The sequence below is a fragment of the Schistocerca piceifrons genome, chromosome 1 (assembly GCF_021461385.2).
Source record: "Schistocerca piceifrons isolate TAMUIC-IGC-003096 chromosome 1, iqSchPice1.1, whole genome shotgun sequence".
NCBI classification, from domain to species: domain Eukaryota; kingdom Metazoa; phylum Arthropoda; class Insecta; order Orthoptera; family Acrididae; genus Schistocerca; species Schistocerca piceifrons.
In genome coordinates, this window is record NC_060138.1 from 742405247 (window position 1) to 742427010 (window position 21764).

Genomic DNA, 21764 nt, shown 5'->3' on the forward strand with positions numbered 1-21764 from the left:
TACACGCTGCGATACAGTTACACGCCTTTGTTCCAGGCCGAGCCATTTGTCCCGCCCCGCCACGCCGGTAAGACGATAGGCGCGACGCGAGGTTGCCCTGCCCTGCCCCCCACTCCCCCGTCCACACAAACCCGTATCTCATTACCTGTGGCAGGTGGCGCCGCTCGTCAGCGTGCGTCTGCGCCCAGGGAGCTGTCCGCAGCACGCATGCGTTAACGCCGGTATCAAAGTGCTTGTCTGCGTGGAACGGTACTTAAGGTCACGAATCGTAGGGTGTACGGTTAAGTCCTCCTCTACATCGGCATGTATTGAGATGTATACCATTTGATCAAGCATGGGGCAGAAAGAGTCCCGAGTATTTTTCATGAAACCATTCCCGCATTCGACCGCTGTGATTCGGGAAACAATGTACGAGGGCTATTCGGATAGATTCGACCGATCGGTCGCGGAAAGGAAACCACAGTGAAAATTAAAAATGTTTCACTTGCAGAAGGTAGCTACACCTTCCGGCAACTTCTCTATACAACGTGAGTCACTAACTACTGCCACATAGAATAACTCCGAAAGTATGATAGTAGCTGAAAAGTTTGTGGGACGAATGTTGCATGGGACAATGAGGGCCATAATATCACGTTGCTTTTTCGTTACTGGGGGAGGGGGGGTGGGGTTGCGTCAGAGATATGAACGTCAACTTCGTTTTTGTTTTTTTTTGTTTTTTTTTTTATGGGATGCTATAGTTTGGTACTTATTTCCTGACAGCGCCTATCGAGGCGAATCCAATGATGTGTACCAGTAAGGTCTTTGAAGGTCAACGAAGGTCAAAAAGGTGGCATGAACGTCCATTTACAGAAGGTGTTCGAAGTGATGACCATTGGTATCAATGTAGTGCTGCAATCTTCTTATCATGGACTGAGTGGTATTCCTTATCACTTCGACACTTATCGAAGCACATGCTCTAACAATTCTCTAACAACCATAGTGCAAATAGTAAATATTCGCCGAATACAGCGTATCCATCTAACGTACCACTGACATGTAAACACCATTTCGCTATATAACACTAATAGGAACGGTAAGACTAGTATCGTCGAATCAAGCGAATGTGAATGATGTATTCCTTCGAAGAACAAGACGATACGCTTCTCATTTACGGAGAACGCCAAAGAAATTCAGTGAGAGCTAGAGACTTACACGCTGAAAGATATCCTCCACTAACCCTACACGTCGTATATTTAAATATGTGTATGAGTTTTCGCTGATGGCTAGAAATGAGTTGCAGAGACAATTCCCAAATCGTTGGATTGGACGCGGAGGAGATATGTCGCGGCCGGCTCGTTCGCCAAACTTGACGCCTCCGGATTTTTTCTTGTGGGGATTCGTAAAAGACATTGTTCATAAAGAAGTTCCCACTACACCTGAAGGTATGAGAGAGAGAATTGTCAGAGCATGTGCTGCGATAAGTGCTGATGCGATGAGGGATACTACTCAATCCGAGACAAGAAGATTGCAGCACTGCATTGATACCAATGCTCATCACTTCGAACACCTTCTGCAAATGGACGTTCATGCCACCTTTGTGACCTTCGTTGACCTTCAAAGACCTTACTGGTATATACACATAATTGGATTCGTCTCGATAGCCGCTGTCAGAAAAAAGTACCAAACTACAGCATCCCATTTAAAAAAATGAAGTTGACCTTTATCTCTGAAGCGACCCCACCTAGCAACAAAAAGCAAAGTCATATTATGGCCCCCGTCGTCCCATGTACATGGTGTCCCACAAACTTTTCAAGTCTTGTCACACTTTCGGAGTTATACTTGGTGGCAATAGTTACTGACTTACTCTGTATAGTCGTCGCTCACGCTTGGACATACGTCGTACCAACTTCCCAACACCCTCGTCGTAGAAGGCAGCCTCCTGTACTATCCGACAATTTTGATGCTACACAGCAGCTGGTTGTCTGTGGCTCATAGGAAGCGGTTCGTTTAAGCAGAGACGAGATTCAGAAGGAGGGAAGTCCGCGCTTACCATCAAAAACGTTTCAAGAACGTCCTCATAGTTCCTGTAGATTGCGGCAGAGAAACGACATGAAGGAGGGACTTCATGATAGGTTTGTTATAAGGGGTTGGATGAAATCAGGCGAAATCTCTTGGCAAGTACTCATACTTGGCCGGGTATGATATTTTCTAAACATTTTTATGCGCTCACTGTGTGCTCAGAACTGTGAAGAGCTACGTGACTCTATGTACTAGCACACTGGACACACTGCCCAACACATTTGTACAAAGCTTCGTCGAATTTTCACTGTCGTTTCGATTTCTCTATCGATATTTGCTAACTTTTCGAACAACCCTCTTAGAACTAGAGTTGTGATGGCCATCTTGAGCGTAAAATTTCGTGTCCCTCGAACTATACCCGTGTCCAAACTTCTATTCATGATCAAGAAATCGGAGATATTTCTTAGGAAGGGTGCTAGAAGGGTCACAGAACACGCTGTCGGTTAATAAGAGGTTTGATACATAAGAGTTGCCAGAATATGTAATCAGGATAGTTATAAAACAAAAGCTAGAAACGATAAAATGAAACAAGAACTGCTCAAAAGAAGATTCGCAACTTTCTGTGATTTGCTTAGTTTCTGGTCTTTCTTTTTGTTTCTTTTTTAGCGGCAATCCTATTCTCAGTACCCAGTAAAAGATATCGGATTGGATGGAGCGGACGGACTGGTTCTCGCAGGAGATGGGTGGAGGCGTAGACAATCAAAGCAGCCAAGTTTAAAAGTTATTTATTGTTCATTATAAACAGACATAGTGGAGTGCCCCTGCAGTACGCAGACAGAAGGTGACAGGCGCTAAACCATGGAGCCAGGTGCACCGGCGTGGACGTACTGCTGCAAGCATTTCTCGGGGGGGGGGGGGGGGGGGGGCAGCCGGTAGCAAGAGGCCTTGCTGTCAGCATATTCGCGCGGCCGGTTGTTTTCTGTGTCTGGATGTCATGGCGGCCTACGTCCCATTTTTGAGTGGACTGAGCAAGGAGGGCCAGCCCAGTGAGAGACGGAGGTGTTGCCCAAGATGAGGAACTCTGGACAGATTGATGTCGGACTACAGCGACATATGGTAGTGGCAAGGTACCGGGTATCCGGTCTTGTAGAGGTGGTGGCACAGTGAAGGAGACGTGATGGCTAGGCTGTCAGGCAACGATCGTTGGTTCACAAACCAGCTTTGATGATGTTAGCTGCGACAGAAATCGGTAGAGATCATCTAATAGTGGGCACTGATCAAAACCGTAGTCGTGCCAATGATCTTCTTGGCTAGGTGGGGTGAGGAAGGGGGCAGGCGGGGTTTTTATACAGGGCGTCCCACAAATGATGCGAGAAACTGCGAGGAGTTGCAGAGGGTGTCCTGAGCAAGAAATCGAGAATACGATCCCATGTCTGGAAACGTCATGCAGAGGTGCTGAAGTTTGTAATGGACGTCTAGAAGCCAAAAGTATGGTGTGGAGACAGTTACGTTCCGTGTGGTGGCCCAGGAGACGTAGTACATATTCATTTGGTTATTTTGAGGTTTAATGTACATGTACACTAATGTAATTTAAAGATAACCGTCCTATGCACATTGCCAATACTGAAAAGCCAAGTACAAGTTTATGGCTCAAAATATACATCACATTCGATCATTAGCGACGCATTACAAAGACGTTCGCGGAAACTCGACACTACGTTCTCAATCATTTCTTGAGGAATGGTCTCTATCTCTTCCCATATCACTGATTTTCACACACCAGTATGTGAAGTGCAGCGAAAAATCTTTGTTATTGAGATGAACCCACAGAAGAGAGCAAGGGCTGAAAGATCGGATGAGATCGCTGGCCACGGTACATCACCGAACCTTGAGAGTAATTGATGTGGAACGACGAGCGTCTGTCTAATCACTGAGTTGCGGTTCGTATGGGCTTTTGCTTCACCATGCTGAAACCATATCGCGTTTAGATCGTAATGTCCCTGCAGCTGTGTAATGAAAAAATTGTTAGTCATGACCGCGTACCGGTCGGAAGAGAGAGACACTGACTGGGCGTTACCCAACGATTCCAAAGGACTGCCCAGTAGTAGCACACTAGATAACGACCTGCGGGCTATCCTCGGCTTTTTCACGAGTGAGCTGTTTGTGTCCAAGTAATATGCGAAATTTTCCTTATTGAGAGACCCCTTCAGGTGAAAGTGTACCTCGTTATACGTCACAAGATTTGTCAGAAAGGCACCATGCTGCTCAGTTTGTAAGTAGGCTGTTTAGGTTCTTATATTGGTATCGCCACCGCCGCGTAGCGCTCTGTATGAAAATCATTGGCTGTGCTGCGTGCAGTCTGTGGCTGGTTTGCATTGTTGTTGGCTATTGTAGTGTTGGGCAGTTGGCTGTTAACAGCGCGTAGCGTTGCGCAGTTGGAGGTGAGCCGCCAGCAGTGGTGAATGTGGGGAGAGAGATGGCGGAATTTTGAGAGCGGATGATGCGGACGTGTGTCCATCAAAGGCAGTACATTTTTTAAGGCTGGATCTCATGAACTGCTATGTATATTATGACTTTTGAACACTATTAAGGTAAATACATTGTTTGTTCTCACCAAAATCTTTCATTTGCTAACTATGCCTATCAGTAGTTAGTGCGTTCAGCAGTTTGAATCTTTTATTTAGCTGGCAGTAGTGGCGCTCGCTGTATTGCAGTAGCTTGAGTAAGGAAGATTTTTGTGAGGTAAGTGGTTTGTGAAAGGTATAGGTTAATGTTAGTCAGGGCCATTCTTTTGTAGGGATTATTGAAAGTCAGATTGCGTTGCGCTAAAAATATTGTGTGTCAGTTTAGTGTTGATCAGAATAAGTAAAGAGCGAAATGTCTGAGTATGTTCAAATAACGTAAGGGGTTAACCAGCATAGTAATTCATAAATTTTTCCAAGGGGACGTTTCAAGTTCTCTCCAGTAGTGTAGTGCAAAAATTGCACAAAATCGGAGGAGTTTATAATGCCCTTCGAATATTCACGGACATGTCACTGTGGGCTTCTTGCAGAGATACAGGAACTCGTCGGATATTTTTCGGCATTCGAACTGTCGATTTAGGTCTCTGAAGCTTCACATTGGTTACAGAATCCATCTCATGCCTTTTTTTATTCATCTGAATATTATTCTTCCGTCTCTAACGCGCAAATGGCGGTTCTTCCATGGGGCATTGCGCGTTCGACAGCCGCAGCGCTCTGCACACTCCTTCAAAAAAAATGGCTCTGAACACTATGGGACTTAACATCTGAGGTCATCAGTCCCCTAGACTTAGAACTACTTAAACCTAACTAACCTAAGGACATCACACACATCCATGCTCGACGCAAGAATCGAACCTGCGACCGTAGTTGTCGCGCGGTTCCAGACTGAAGCGCCTAGAACCGCTCGGCCACACCGGCCGGCCACACTCCCTCACTTCCTCATTACGCACCTGCACTGACCAACATGCCACACTGAACTGTATAGCACGCTGTATGAGTCCGATGAGATGCAGCAGACAGCGCGTGCACATCTATAACTTATTAGGGTGGCCAAGTGAAAGTGCACTATTTGCCAGTGGCCATCTTATATTTGTATGGGTCCGCGCAGCCCTCCAAATTGCCTCATTCTCTTTTGGGGTAATTTGTGGATAGGCGGCATCAACTCGTGGCGTGGACCACGGGCGACCGCTTCGATACAGATCTTAATGTTTTGTGTCTGATAATAACGCTAGAATATTCGAATGACATCGCTGTGGTGTAGCCATTTCGGCAGGCATCTTCCTGTGCTGACAATCCATCTAATGCACGCAGGAAGTTTGAATGGCACTGATGTGTGCATTAGGGCTTGTCTTCTGCACAAGCAAGACTGTATATATGGCCATATACAAGGTGTCCCAAAACTGTTAGAACAAACTGTCATGATTTATACAGGGTGTCTTGAGAACGAAATCGAAGATAGTAACGCATGTAAGTTGTAGATAAGATATCTGTATGCTGCGAAAAGTGGCAATTGACCCTGAATAAAGAAAAGTGTGAAGTTATTCACATGTGTACTAAAACATATCCGCTAAATTTCGATTACGCGATAAGTCACACAAATCTTAACACTATAAATTCAACTGAATACTGAGGGATCACAATTACAAATAATCTAAATTGGAACGATCACATAGATAATGTTGTGGGTAGAGGAAACCAAAGACTGCGATTCCTAGGCAAAACATTTAGAAGGTGAAACAGCTCTACTAAAGAGACTGCTTACACCACGCTTGTCCGCCCTATTCTGGAGTATTGCTGTGCGGTGTTGGATCTGCATTAGATGGGACTGATGGATGACATCGAATAAGTTGAAAGAAAAAATGGTTCAAATGGCTCTGAGCACTATGGGACTTAACATCTGAGGACATCAGTCCCCTAGACTTAGAACTACTTAAACCTAACTAAGAACATCACACACATCCATGCCCGAGGCAGGATTCGAACCTGCGACCGTAACAGTTGCGCGGTTCCGGACTGAAGCGCCTAGAACCGCTCGGCCACCGCGGCCGGCTGTTGAAAGAAAGGCGGCTCGTTTTGCATTATCGCGAAATAGGGGAGATAGTGCCACAGACATGATACGTGAATTGGAGTGGCAGACATTAAAACAAAGGCGTTTTTCGTTGCGACGGGATCTTCTCATGAAATTTCAATTACCAGTCTTCTTCTCCGATTGCGAAAACTTTCTGTTGGCACCCACCTACATAGGGAGAAATGGTCGTCACGATAAAATAAGAGAAATCAGTGCTCGCACCGTTCGAGAGTGGAACAGTATAGAGACAGCTTGAAGGTGGTTCATTGAACCCTCTGCCAGGACTTTATTGTGAATAGAAGAGTAATCACATAGATGTAGATGTAGATCTCTGGAAACGTCATCCCACGGCGCTACGGAGTGTCGAAGTTACAGGCACCGGTGCCGGCACTAGGCCAACCCTTCGGCAGCAAACAACTTCGTACACTGACGGACGGTAGGTGGGAAGGCTCTCTATGTTTTTTGGTATTCAGTTATTGCGACTGGTTGCCACGATCGCCGGTGGAGCTCTGATGGAAAACCATTACTAATAAAGGAAGGGAAAGTAGAAAGGTGGAAGAAGTATATACAGGGTCTATACAAGGCGATGTACTTGAGGGCAATATTGTGGAGATGGAAGAGGACGTTGATGAAGATGAAATGGGAGATATGATACTGTGTGATGAGTTTGACAGAGCAATGAAAGACCCCAGTCGAAATAAGGCCCTGGGAGTAGACAATATTCCATAAGAATTAAATAATAATAATAAAGTAAATTAGGAGACACACTAAAAGAACAAAATATCAAAATTTTAGCCCTGCAAGAAACAAGGTTGCCTGATGAGAATACCATGGATTTTGGAAACTACCGATTGTTTAAAAGTAAAACAGACAAAAGAATTCTTAAAAACACTCCGCATCTGGGTGTTGCATTCGCAATTTCGCAAGACATTCTTGGCTCCGTAATCGAAGTAAATCCAGTAAACAACAGACTAATGACAATTTCCATGAAATGTGCAAATAAAATGTACTGTTTAATTAATGCACACATGCCTATCAACCAGGAGAATAAAACAAATCCAGAAAAAGTAAATAAGTCATGGGAAGTGTTAGAGAATACAGTCTCCAAAATTCCTCAAAATTATGTAAAGATTTTAATGGGTGATTTTAATGCACAGTTAGGGAAAGAGAGAAAATTTAGAAAAACGGTCGGTGAATTCCCTGCACATAAATGGACCAATCAAAATGGAAAGAGGCTGGTAGAATTTTGCAGAAATTTCAATCTCAAAATTATGTCAAGTCATTTTAACAAATAACCTTCAAAACAAAAGACATGGCGATCACCTAACAAGGACATAGGTGAATTCCAAATTGACCATATTGCAATCTCGTATCCATGTCACAAAGAAATTTTAAATGTTCAAGTTCGTAAAGGTGCCAATATTGACTCAGACCATTACTTAACCCGTGTGAAACTAAAGCTAAAACCCCAAAATTTCAACAAAAGGACACCATTAATCCCCAAATTTGACACCAGTAAAATCCAACCATCATTATTAGCAGACGAATTTGACAAAACAAGTGCACAAAATTGGGAACAACTCAAACACAAGATTATCAAAACAGCTCAAGGTCAAATTCCTTTACGAAAACACAAAAAACATGCTTGGTGGAATGAAAACTGTGATCATGCAATCAAAGCCAGACAAGAGACATTTAAAGCATGGAATAGCAACAAGACAGAAGACACATATGATACATTCCTGACAACTAGAAAAGACACTTCAAAACTAATTAGACAAACAAAAAGACAATATGAGAATAGTCAACTCTTAGAAATTGAAGAAGATTTTCAGAAATACAATACCAGAAATTTTTATAAAACTTTTAAAACCAAAATAAAGGGGTACCAACCCCAGAATCTTTGCTTCAAGAAGGAAAATGGACAGTTGGCTCTTAAAACCAAGAAAATTGCAAAGAACTTTCTAAATATTTTAAGAATCTTCTAAATTGCCCCGAGCCCACAGAAAGATTTCCACCAAAAATTCCCCAACAATGCAATCCAGTTTCACTTGCACCAAATGAAGAGGAAATCATTAAAGAAATTCATAGGTTGAAAAACAACAAAGCATCTGGTGAAGATGGAATTGTTGCAGAACTTTTAAAGGCAGCTGGTCCAAAAACCGTTAAAGAAATTACTTCAATCATGCAAAACATTTGGCAAACTGAAAAAATTCCTGATGAATGAAAAACCGCCTTGATTCACCCACTTCATAAGAAGGGAGACAAAACTGATGTTAATAATTACAGAGGAATTTCTCTTCTTCCAGTCACATACAAAATCCTCTCTCAATGTCTTCTGAACCGAGCACAACAACAACTTGAATGGAAAATTGGTGAATATCAAGCAGGTTTCAGGCCAAATAGATCTTGCCCAGAACAGATTTTAGTCCTCAAACTAATTCTCAGACATCAAAAAATTTACAATAAAAAACTAGTTTGTACCTTTGTAGATTTTAGAAAGGCTTATGACTCAGTGGATCGTGAATCTCTTTTCCAAATTGTGAAAGAACAAGGCCTGGATCCTAAAACCACGGCAATTATCAGAGACACGCTAACTGGTACAAAATCAAAAGTAAAGTTCAGAGGAGAAATTTCAGAATCCTTTGAAATAAAAACAGGCGTGAGGCAAGGTGATGGACTCTCTCCGTTGCTATTTAACTGCGTTCTAGAAAAAGTAATACAAGAGTGGCGCGAACGAAAATTGGAGTTCAAAATTGACCAACCAGTGAAATTAGGACGAACAAATATTCGAATAGACTGTTTGGCCTTTGCAGACGACTTGGTTATTCTAACGCAGGACATCCAAATTGCTCAGAAACAAATAGAAATTCTTAAAGAAACAGCAGAAAGAGTAGGTCTCCAAATCTCATTTGAAAAAACACAGTATATGACTAGCAACAAACTGGCACCCAAACTTTTGGAAACTAAGTATGGAAAAATCAAAAGAGTTTCGCAATTCAAATATTTAGGTGAAACAAACTCAGAGACTGGTCTAGAAATAATTGGAAATGAAATTCGTTGTCAAAAGATGGAGACAGCTTTTAGACTTACAAAAGACATCTACAACAAAAAATGTCTCTCGAGGTACTCTAAATTGAGACATTACAACACGGTCATAAAACCAGAGTGCCTTTATGGGGCTGAAACGCTAATTTTAAACAGAAAAAAGGACATTCAAGAAATCCAAAAAAGAGAAAGAAAAGTAATCAGAAAAATTCTAGGTCCAAAATATACTGAAGAAGGAACATACAGGCTAAGAGCAAATAGTGAAATTCAACAATACACCAGCATATATTCGGATATGAAAAAACGCAGATTAAAATTTTATGGGCATATTAAAAGAATGGATGCTTCCAGACTAACTAAACAAGTAGTGGAATTCTACGAAAATCGAAGTAAAGCTAAATTTGAGACAATAAAATGGATTGCCGCTATAAAAGAGGACATGAAAGAGGCAGATATAAAACAAGATGAAATTCAAGACAGAAAATTATTTAGGCAAAAAATTCATGACTGGGTAGTTGGTCAAGCTAAAAAACCAAAGAAAACTGGAACCACATGGTCTGATGAAAGGAAAAGAGCTCATTCCGAGAGAATGAAAACAATTTGGGCAGAGAGAAAGTCTAAAAGAAAATAACTGAATGCCCGTGATTGTACTTCGCGTGGTCCAGTAGGGCCCAAACGTGAATAATAATAATAAATAAAGTAATAATAGTAAAGACAACAACGTCCGGCCAATGAACTTCAAAATGGTCCAATCGGCTTTAAGCACTATGTGACTTAAGATCTGAGGTCATCAGTCCCCTAGACTTAAACCTGCCGGCCGGTGTGGCCGTGCGGTTCTAGGCGCTTCAGTCTGGAACTGCGTGACCGTTACGGTCGCAGGTTTGAATCCTGCCTCGGGCATGGATATGTGTGATGTCCCTAGGTTAGTTAGGTTTAAGTAGTTCTAAGTTCTAGGGGACTGATGACAACAGATGTTAAGTCCCATAGTGCTCAGAGCCATTTGAACTACTTAAACGTAACTAATCTAAGGACATCATACATATCCATGCCCGAGGCAGGATTCGAACCTGCGACCGTAGCAGCAGAACGGTTCCAGACTGAAGCGCCTAGAACCGATCGGCCACAGTGGCCGGCCAGTGAACTTCATTTCCAAGTGGTGCGGGGCCATATTTAACAATTTCTTCATTGCATAGCTGCAAGGACATGGCCGTCTAAACATGATATGGTTTCGGCAAGATGCGGCTAAAGCCAATACGGCCCGTAATTCATTGATTAGACAAAAGCTCCTCTTCACACATCAGTTACTCTCAGGATGCGGTGATGTCCCATGGCCAGCGACATCATCTGATCTTTCAGCCTTGTTTTTTTCTATTGCGTCATCTCAATTTCAAAACTTTCTCACGACCACTCCACATACTGGTCAGATAAAAGCCGCCGTACTGGAGGAAACAGAGGCTGTTTGACGAGCCATCTATTTATTTCCTTTCTAAATGACTTGTGTTTCTGTACTGCTGAATTTCGCTGAACATCTTTGTACTTCCTTCTTTCGGCGATCAATTGAAGTATTTCTTCTGTTATCAATGACTTCTTCGCAGTTACCTTGCTTGTATCTACCCCTTTCCTTCTAACTTCTGGGACTACCCTTTTTAGACATGTCCAGTGCTCTTCAACTGAAATGCTTACGGAGCTACTCATTATAGCAAAATCTATAGACCCAGCGATCTTCAAGCGCATCTGTTAATTCCTTACTAATCCGTATCCCACTTCTTTGCGCACTGATTCTCCTGACTAATCTCTTAGACTTCAGCCTACTCTTCATCATTATTAAATCTTCATCTGAGACTGTATCTTCTTCTGAGTACGCCTTACGATCCAGAATCTGATTTCGCAATCGCTTCCTGAACGTGATGTAATCTAACTGAAATATTCCAGTATCTTTGGTCATTCCCAAGAATACCTCCTCTTCTTGTTATTCTTGAACAGAGTATTCGCTACTACTAGCATAAAAAAGGAAGGGTGGAAGATTGTGTTTAACGTCTCGTCGACACAAGGTCATTGGAGACGGAGCACAAGCTCGGATTGTGTCAAGTATGGGGAAGGAAATCGGCCGGTCCTTTTCAAAGGAATTATCCCGGAGATTGCCCGGAGCGATTTAGGGAAATACGGATAACCTAAATCTGAGTGGCTGGATGCGGGTTTCAACCGTCGTTCTCACGAATGCGAGTCCAGCGTGCTAACCACTGTGCCACTCGGTGATATTACTAGCTGTTATTGCAGAACTCAATTAGTCTTTCTCTTTTCTCACTCCTAGTACTCCCAGTCCAGAAATCCTTTCTTCAGCTCCTTTCTCTACAACCACATTTCAGTCCCCCATGACAATTAGTCTTTTCACTTTACGTTCAGCAGTACTCGTCATCCTGTACTTTCTCTATCTCTTCATATTCTGGTTGCGAAGTCGTCATGTTTACCTGAAATACTGTTGTGGATTTTGGTTTGCTGTCGATTCTGGTAAGAACAACCCTAACACTGAAATGTTCATAGTAACACACTCTCTACCCTACGTCCCTATTCGTAAGGAATCCTACTCCCGTTATACCATTTTGTGCTGCAGTCGATATTGTCTTATACTCTTCTGAACAGAAATCTGGTCTTCTTGCCATCTCACTTCACTGAACCTTATCATTTTCCTTTTGAGATTTTCTAGCTTCCCTACCACCTTCAGTCTTGTGACGTTCCACGTTCCGATCCGTAGAACGTTATTCTTTCGTTGCGTTGTAAACTTTACCAGGAAACTGCTCTGTTCTCATATCGTAACTGCCATCCCGACCGCGGCATTATAAGCCGTGAATTGAGCGCATCTTCCAAACAGTGATCACATTTCCGAGTCTTGGGGAAATCTTGACGGCTATTTACAGTCGCTGATCTGCCTTTCGGAACTGATGTTGTACAACGCTATAGGAGTAGAGTATCTAAACAACTGAACAAACAATGATTCAAATGGCTCTAGCACTATGGGACTTAACATCTGAGGTCATCAGTCCCCTAGAACTTAGAACTACTTAAACCTAACTAACCTAAGGACATCACACACATCTATGCCCGAGGCAGGATACCAACCTGCGACCGCAGCAGTTGCGCGGTTCCGGACTGAAGCGCCTAGAACCGGTCGGCCACCGTGGCGGGCAACAACTGAACAATCACGCAACGTACAGTACAATGGAATCAGTCAATAGGAGATTTACATTGTTACCGACAACACAAAACTGATTCAAAAAATTAAATCTGCAAGTAAAAAATGGAATTAGGCATCCAAAAAATAATTTTAGTGCCCTCATGTCGTTGGTGCAATCAACCGTGATTTGACAGAAAATAAGGCGTTTACTTGGTTACACGCTACAGAGTAGTGGCAGGCTATAATAAAATCTTGAGCAGTCAAAGGCGAAAGACCAAGAGACTTTCACTGAAGGACGACAAACTATTGCCTTTCTGTTGCTGAAGTAGACGTGTTAGGGGCACAGAAAACTTAAAACAGGTGTGTTAATCCTGGTTTGTTGTCACCATCACAGTACTGCTGCTCAAGTCACAGTGGTACAGAAATCCTCTGCGGAGTTCGACATGCTATTTGTTTCGCTGTTGTAGCGGGTATGTTTTCTTCTCCAGCATGAAGATCTGGGGGATGGCATACAGCACTGCGGTCTCACGTCCTAAAAATTTCACAGGAACGCACACAAGGCTTCTACACCGATAATGCGTTTTGAATATCACTGTACACGGTGAACAGTAATGGTACTATCAGACTGCTTTGATGTCTGTTTGATGCTACTTTCGCTTTTGACAACCTTATGAATGGCATACTCAGTTTTTTTAGGAAAAATGTAATCCAGTGACATACCAATTACGATACTTCGTAAGCACGATACTTCTTAAGTACATATTTGGTTTACCATGCGACAATGCTGAACTACATCGATGGTTTTCCAGAATTCATGGAATAAGGTATCAACATGGCACATGTTTTTTGCCATTTTATGTATCTCGTGAACAAAGTGATTTAGCTGAATCTCATTCGAGCGGTGCTTCCGGAAACCATATTGATTCCTATAAAGGAGTTTTTCTCTCTTTAAAATCGTCGTCATACGTGAGCACTTGTATACTTCATAATTGTGTAACAAGCGGACTCAGTAAGTTAGTTCTCCAAATTTCTAGTAACGACGGAGCGAGATGGCGCAGTGGTTAGCACAGTGGACTCGCATTTGAGAGAATGACGGTTGAAACCCGCGTCCTGCCATCCTGATTTAGGTTTTCTGTGATTTCCCTAAATCGTTTCAGAAAAGGCCGGGATGATTCCTTTGACATAGCACGGCCGACTTCCTTCTCCAACCTTCCCTAATGCGATGGACCTGACCGACGACCTCTCTGTTTGGTCTCCTTCCCCAAATCAACCAACCAACCAAGCTCTTGTAAGACAATAAGTTCTGGCTTCATCGACCTGTGGCTTTTCCTGATCATTAAGGACGCTCTATCAACCCTGTGGTCTAGGATAAGTTGTTCATTCTATACGAAACCTTTATGGTGCAGTCATTGCAACAATTTTTTACATATTTGTGTTCATTTCCCTATACGAATGCAATTAGTATCGAATAACTAGTTGCTGAAACGATGATCAATGAATCACAGGATCATTCAAGCGTAAAACGTAGATTCTTCTCAATAATCACAACTTTCCTTTGATGTAACAGTGAGTTTATATCCCACTTCTTACATTCCGAAAAGCACGGCTGCATTTTGCTTGGTATTTGAAATATAGTTCCAAATTTTACAAACAATGTCTGCATTACTGAATGGATTAGAGAAAAAGTTACGAACACTAGGTGTCTTCTTTGATTTGACTAAACGGTTTGATTGTACTGACAAGAAAATATTACTGCAGAAGTTGGTCCAGTAAAGAATAAGGGGAGCAGTTCTCAACTGATTCCTCTCATACTTCACAGAAATCAAGTGTTGACCGGTATGAATATTATCGAACAATCAGTCTGGTAAGTCATGGGTGCAAAATACTAACACGAAATATTTACAGGAGAATGGAAAAACTGGTAGAAGCTGATTTCGGGAAAAATAAGTCTGAATTGCGTTGAAATGTGGTCACACGCGAGGCAGTACTGATTTATCTTAGATTTATGTTAGAAGATAGGTTAAGGAAAGGCAAACCTACGTTTATAGCATTTATGGACTTAGGGAAAGCTTTTGATATTTTTGACTGGAATATTCTCTTTGAAATTCTGCGGATAACCGGGGTAAAATAGATTGGGCAAAAGGCTATTTAAAACTTGTACAGAAACCAGACGGTAGTTATAAGAATCGAGGGGCATGAAAGGGAAGCAGTGGTTGAGAATGGAGTGAGACAGGGATGTAGCCTAAACCCGAAGTTGTACAATGAGCAAGCAGTAAAGGAAACAAAAGAAAAATTTGGAGAAGGAATTAAAGATCAGGAAGAAAAAATAAAAAAAAAACTGAGTTTTTCCAGTGGCATAGTTAATCTGTCAGAGCCAGTAAACGACTTGGAAGAGCAGTTGAGTGGAATGGACAGTGTCTTGAAAGTTGGGTATAAGATGAATACGACGAAAGCAAAACAAGCGTAAGGGAATTTAGCCGACCTAAATCAGATGATGTTGAGGAAATTAGATTATCAAACGAGACGCTTAAAGCAGTAGATACGTTTTTCTCTTTGGCCAGCAAAATAACTGATGATGGCTGAAGCAGAGAAGATATAAAATGTAGACTCGCAATCATAAGAAAAGCATTTCTGAAGAAAAGGACTTTGTTAACATTGAATATAGGAAGTATTTTCTGAAAGTGTTTGTATGGAGTGTAGCCACGTGTGGAAGTAAAATATGGATAATAAACAGTCTAGTTAAGGAGAGAATATAAACTTCAGAAATGTGGTGTTACAGAGAATTGTGAAGGTCAAATCGGTACATCACACAACTAATGAGAACGTGGTGGACAGGATTGGGGAGAAAGAAGTTTGTGGCCAAACTGACTAGAATAAAGGATCGAATAATAGGACACATTCTGGGAAATCAATTTAGTTTCGGAGGGAGAGGAAGAGATGAATACAGTAAACAGATACAGGAAGATGTAGGTTGCAATAGTTATGATGCCATAATTACCAATACAACACAGGAATCTACTTAACTTTTCTTTTCATGAAGAAATTTTTCAATTTAGACTTCTAAGTTTAAAGAATATCGCCAATTTTTTTTAATTCTTGTAGCAGCTCATTGCAAATAAATTCAACAGAGTAGAAAAATAGTGCACGCTCTTTTTCGCAAGAAATAATAACTAGCTATCAAATACAGGTTGCATTTCTACCTGGTATTAACTAGAAGACAACTACTAATTCTCGGGAATCAGCTCACAATGCTAACAACAAACGTCATTAAAGAGGTCAACAACAGAATTCCCAGACTCCTGAACAGCGGACGAGAGAAGCTCCCGAACTTACACCACCCATTGCTCGAATTGCCCGTTTGTGAGCCAAAAATACCCTTTGTGAATAGGAGAGTTAACCCCGAATATAACGTAGTGTGTGCCCGTTTCTGGTCCAAAAACACCCATTGTGAATGGGAAGAGTTATCCCAGTATGTAACACCGTACGTCATAAGCGAATGAAAATAAGCACAGCAAATTTATTTTCATGTTGGAATTTCATTTCTTTCTAGTACTGGTCTAATGGTAAAAATAGCAGAATACAGTTCTTGAACAGGATTCTGAACATGGGCTTTCCATGATAGATTATCACCTACCTGAACACCTAGGAATTTGGATTGTTCAGACCCACTAATCATTTTCCAATTTCGTGTGATAAAATGTCAGTTTTAGTCGAACTGAGCCCGCCAGGTTAGCCGTGCGATCTAACGAACAGCTTTTCGGGCGGGAAGGCGTGCCGGTCCCAGGCACGAATTTGCCCGGCGGACTAGTGTTGAGGTCCGGTGTGCCGGCCAGTCTGTAGATGGTTTTTAAGGCGGTTTTCCATCTGCGTCAGCGAATGCAGGCTGGTTCCCCTTATTCCACCTCAGTTACACTATGTCGGCGATTGCTACTCAAACACCTTCTCCACGTACACGTACACCATAATTACTCTACCACGCAAACAGGCTAGATGAAGTGGCTTGCTTAGGATAGAGTAGCATGGAGAGCTGCATCCAACCACTCTTCGGATTGAAGACCACCACCACCACAACAACAACAACATACATAAAGAAAAAGCAGGAAATGTCATTGTCCAAAGCGATGACAACGGCTATGAGGTGGCGTCTGATTACCTCAGGGATCTGTGCTTGGCTGGCTATTGATTTTCGTATGTATACAGGGTGAGTCACTAACTATTGCCACCAAGAATAACTCCGGAAGTATGATAGGAACTGAGAGGTTTATGGGACAAAAGTTGGATGGGAAAAAGGGGGCCATAATCTGACTTTGATTCTTTGTTGCTAGGTTGTCCTTTTACACAGCTGTTACTTGACTCCTGACGTTCCAGAAAAGAATACTGTTCATGTAATTGATATCTGTACGTACATCTATATCTGAATTACATGTGCGGTCATTCAATGTGTGGTGGAACGTACATAGTTTATATTATAATTCTTTCCGTCCTATCTTGTTCCATTCTTGGCTCGTCCGTCAGAAGAAGTGTTGGTGGTCATTTCTATAAGAGGGATTACTGCGATATGTAAGAGGAAGTAATCTGTTAATTTGCTCGTATCAGAACGTTATCTATCGGAATTCTGAGAGCAAAGCCCTTAGGCAGAAGACCATTCTTTTACTATGTCTCCATTTGAAGTTCATCGAGCGTTTTTGCGACTCTCTCGTGCTGAAAAATGGTTCAAATGGCTGTGAGCACTATGGGACTTAACATCGGAGGTCATCAGTCCCCTAGAACATAGAACTACTTAAACCTAACTAACCTAAGGACATCACACACATCCATGCCAGAGGCAGGATTCGAACCTGCGACCGTAGCAGTCGCGCGGCTCCGGACTGAAGCGCCTAGAACCGCTCGGCTGAGTTTACAAAACCAGAACGAACGGTGTAGTTGTAGCCAACAGAGTTGGCATCTCTTATCGTCAAGTGAGCTAGAGAAATGATCCCGTAAATATTCTGTAACGTCACTTACCGTACTCGAACTGGCGGGACGGATGTAGATGTCAGAATTCCGTGAATACCTCGTGGCGCCACGTCCCTGTGGTGAGTTACGGCGCGTGGCGTTAATCTCTACTCGCAGTAACAATGGTACTGGGCGATGCTACACGCAGATAGAGCAGTGCGTCATTTTTATGTAAATGTAACTCGCTCAGTATTTATAAAGTCAGTGAGAGCTGCGGGGTAACGAAGTCGCACTAGACATTCCAGTACGCATCCGAATAAGAAATGGGTCCGGGTGGAACATTTAAACCAATAAAGAAATAATGGTCGCATCCGCAGGGGAGGCGCAGCCCGGCGCTGCACCGGCAGCGGCGCGCCGGACCTCTGACCGCGCGCGACCACCTACCGCTCCTCAGGAATGTCCCCGCTCCGAGTAACACATAACTATAAACACGACCGAAATACCCGCGGCCGCCTCGTGTTATTCATTTTATGACGCGGGAAGAAATACAGTTCATGGCTTGTTCGTGCGTCGGGCTCACCTGATAGGAGTCTTTCCTCCCCACTTGTTAACAAGTGGTCGCGGAGAAATCGGTCCTCGCAATCAGGCAGCGGAGACTTATGGCCCGCGCGTGGCCATAAATTAGGGGCGAGCGGAGAGCGCAGCGCCGCGGTCCGCGGACCTCGCCGGCCGCCCGGCGATGGCGCCTCATTTGCATGGCGGACGCCGGGCGGGCGCCCTGCCTCGCCTTGCTTTTGCCCTGCCTTTGGCTTCCAGCGTCGCGTCGCGTCGCGCCGCATCCTCCCACGCCACCGACAGCAACAAATGGCTGCGACCGACGAGTGGCGCCGCGGATTCGCCGAAGGGTCCCAACCTCGATGGTGCGTTGTCGTAGGAGGTACTGGGAGAAGGGTACTGGTTTGGGGGAGGAGAGGGTTATACACGTACGCCATCTGATCTAAGGTATCTAGACAGCTATTGAGGCGTCTAGTATATTGTGTTTCAAACCTTCGCCTTTATGGCCGAATGAACTGGAGTTCTTTCAATGAAGGGTCTTATTGCTGATGTTAGACGCTGGGAGTTGGAGCGGAGATGACGTTGTAACTCATCCCAAAGGCGTCCCGTTGGCTTCAGGTCTGTACTCTGGGTAAGCCAGTCCATTTCAGAAATGTTATTGTCCACAAATATTTGTCTCACACATGCTGCTGTATGGCAGGGTGCATTAACACGATGATATAAACTACCGTCGTCTCGAAACTGTAGCTCTACTGTACGCAGTACACAATACAGTGCAATTTGTTCATATCCTTATACATTTAACCTCTGCTTAAACGCAGTAACGGTATTACACCCTAATCACGAAAACACCCCCATGCTTATGGTTCAAATGGCTTTGTGCACTATGGGGCTTAACACTGAGGTCATCAGTTCCCTAGAACTACTTAAACCTAACTAACCTAAGGACATCACACACATCCATGCCCGAGGCTGGATTCGAACCTGCGACCGTGGCGGTCGCGCGGTTCCAGACTGAAGCGCCTAGAACCGCTCGGCCACACTGGCGGGCCCCCCATGCTTAACACCACCTCCTCCGCACTTGAAGGCTGGCACGACACATTAGATGATGATGATGTCTGGTTTATGGGGCGCTCAACTGCGCTGTTATCAGTGCCCATACTATTTCCCAACCGCTGCTCAGTCCAATTTCGCCACTTTCATGAATGATGATGAAGGGCAACACAAACACCCAGTCATATCGAGGCAGGTGAAAATCCCTGACCCCACCGCGAATCGTACCCGGGCACGACACATAAGAGTAGGCAAGTTTCTCCAGGTATTCGCAAAAACCAGACCCTTCCATCGAGTTACCACAGACTGTAGCGTGATTCATCAGTCGCGTCCAGTCATCCACTGCCCAGTACCACTGCAATTTTACACCACCTTAAATGTCACTGAGCACGGACTTCAGGAATGGGTGGCTTATCAGGAGATGTGCATCCATTCTACCCCATTCCCTTTAACTCCATACGCACAATCACTGTGCTAACTAGATTACTGGCAGCACTTTGTGCCATTTTTTACAACCTCCCTTTTCAATGCACCACGGTTCGTGTACGTCAGCGAATTACGTAAGCCTGGTTTCGGTTTAGCTGAGGCCGTTCCAGTTCACAATCACATACCCAACACTCGACTTGGCCAGCTTCAGAAACGTTGGAACGTCTCTGATAGATTTATTACACAGGTGACATCCAATTATTAGTCACTCAGTTCCTGGCCGAGCGGTTCTAGACGCTTCAGTCTGGAACCGCGCGACCGCTACGGTCGCAGGTTCGAATCATTCCTCGGGCATGGATGTAATTGATGTCCTTACGTTGGTTAGGTTTAAGTAGTTATAAGTTCTAGGGGACTCATGACCTCAGATGTTAAGTCCCATAGTCATGGACCTTAACCTGATTAATTTCTAAAGAAAAAAATCATTCAAAACAACAAAATATAACGAAATGCGCCCCTCGATTTGGTAAGATACAAAAATCCACTGCCGACAGCGCTTTCGGTTCAGTTGTTTCGCCATTTTGCATTGGTAACCTGCTGGCCCGGTTATCCACCTTTACCTTCTGACGATGCTCACACACTCAAGTACTCTGATACACTCTTTTCACGATTTGTGAAAATAAGTAAAATCTCTCAATTTTGCCACACATTTTCTTGTACTTACATACCCATCAATTAAAAGGTAGTAATCAGTCACATCTTACACAAAATTCCCTGCCGCACTTCCTCGAAATATTTGTATTTTCATGGATCTTCGTATATAAAACTAAAATTTTGCCAATTTATTATTTGCCCCTACTTCCAAGTTATGATTTGCTGATTTCGGTACATCATCTCCATTTTGGCGTCTCCTTACATTCTTACATAGATCTATAATTTCCTTGTCTCCAGCGCCTCCTTTCAAAAAATTTGCCTGAGGATTTGCACTATATTTTTCATCTTATCACCACCATTCTCACTTGCTGGTAGTTTGGACGATGTGTAACGCTCATTCAATAACTCCTTAGAAAAATATAGAGAAACCAGTTATTTCCGGAATGTTTCTTATGATTCGGTTGTTATCCCCTTCTAACTCTGTAAACTTCTCCAAGCGTTGCTCCATCTTTTGAAGCCGTCCAAAAAGTAGAATTTCGGAAGATCTTCAAATTGGGCAGCTGTTAGCGAGATGACCTTTTTGTTCGATGTGAACCACTCTCCACCGAGCCTCTTTTTCAAGTCTAGAATTAAAAAAAATCACTGAGCCTCAAATCCGGTAAATTCGGTTGATGTTGCAGTGATTACATCTTATTTTCCACAATTATGGCCATAGAAACTGTGCAAGTGTGAACCCATGTATTGTCATGATGGAAGACGATCATTTTCTTTCTCGTCTGAGGACTTTTTCCTCGATTTCTTCGCTCAGATCGAGCAACAACGATGAATAAAAATCTGAAGTTATTGTCTGCCCTTTCTCAAGTAACTGACGTAGATGTTTCTGCATGCATTCAAAATAACTTTTGTAATTTATTTGCCGCTTTTTTCGAGCCTGTTTGTCCTCAAAAATCCACTGTTTTGATTGTGTTAGTGTACTCATGTTTTGTCCACAGTCACGTATCAGTGACGAAATCCTACAGGATATCGACTGATAAGTGCCAAAACAGCCTCAGTGTCGACAACAAGGATGCGTTTATACTCCACTGAGAGCAAACCTGGCACCTATTTAGCCAACATTTCTTACACACACAACTTTTCGCGCAAAATTGGAAACACTGTCCCTTATGGTATGCGTGCAGTCTCCACTATTTTATCCACTTTGATTCATTCATCATTCAAAACTAATTCATGGATTTTGTCAGTCCTTTCGGGAGGGGTCAGTTCCACCGCTCGTTCCTAACGCTGTTCATTTTTTGTGGATGCATGGCCATGTTTAAACCCATTTACCCAATTGTAA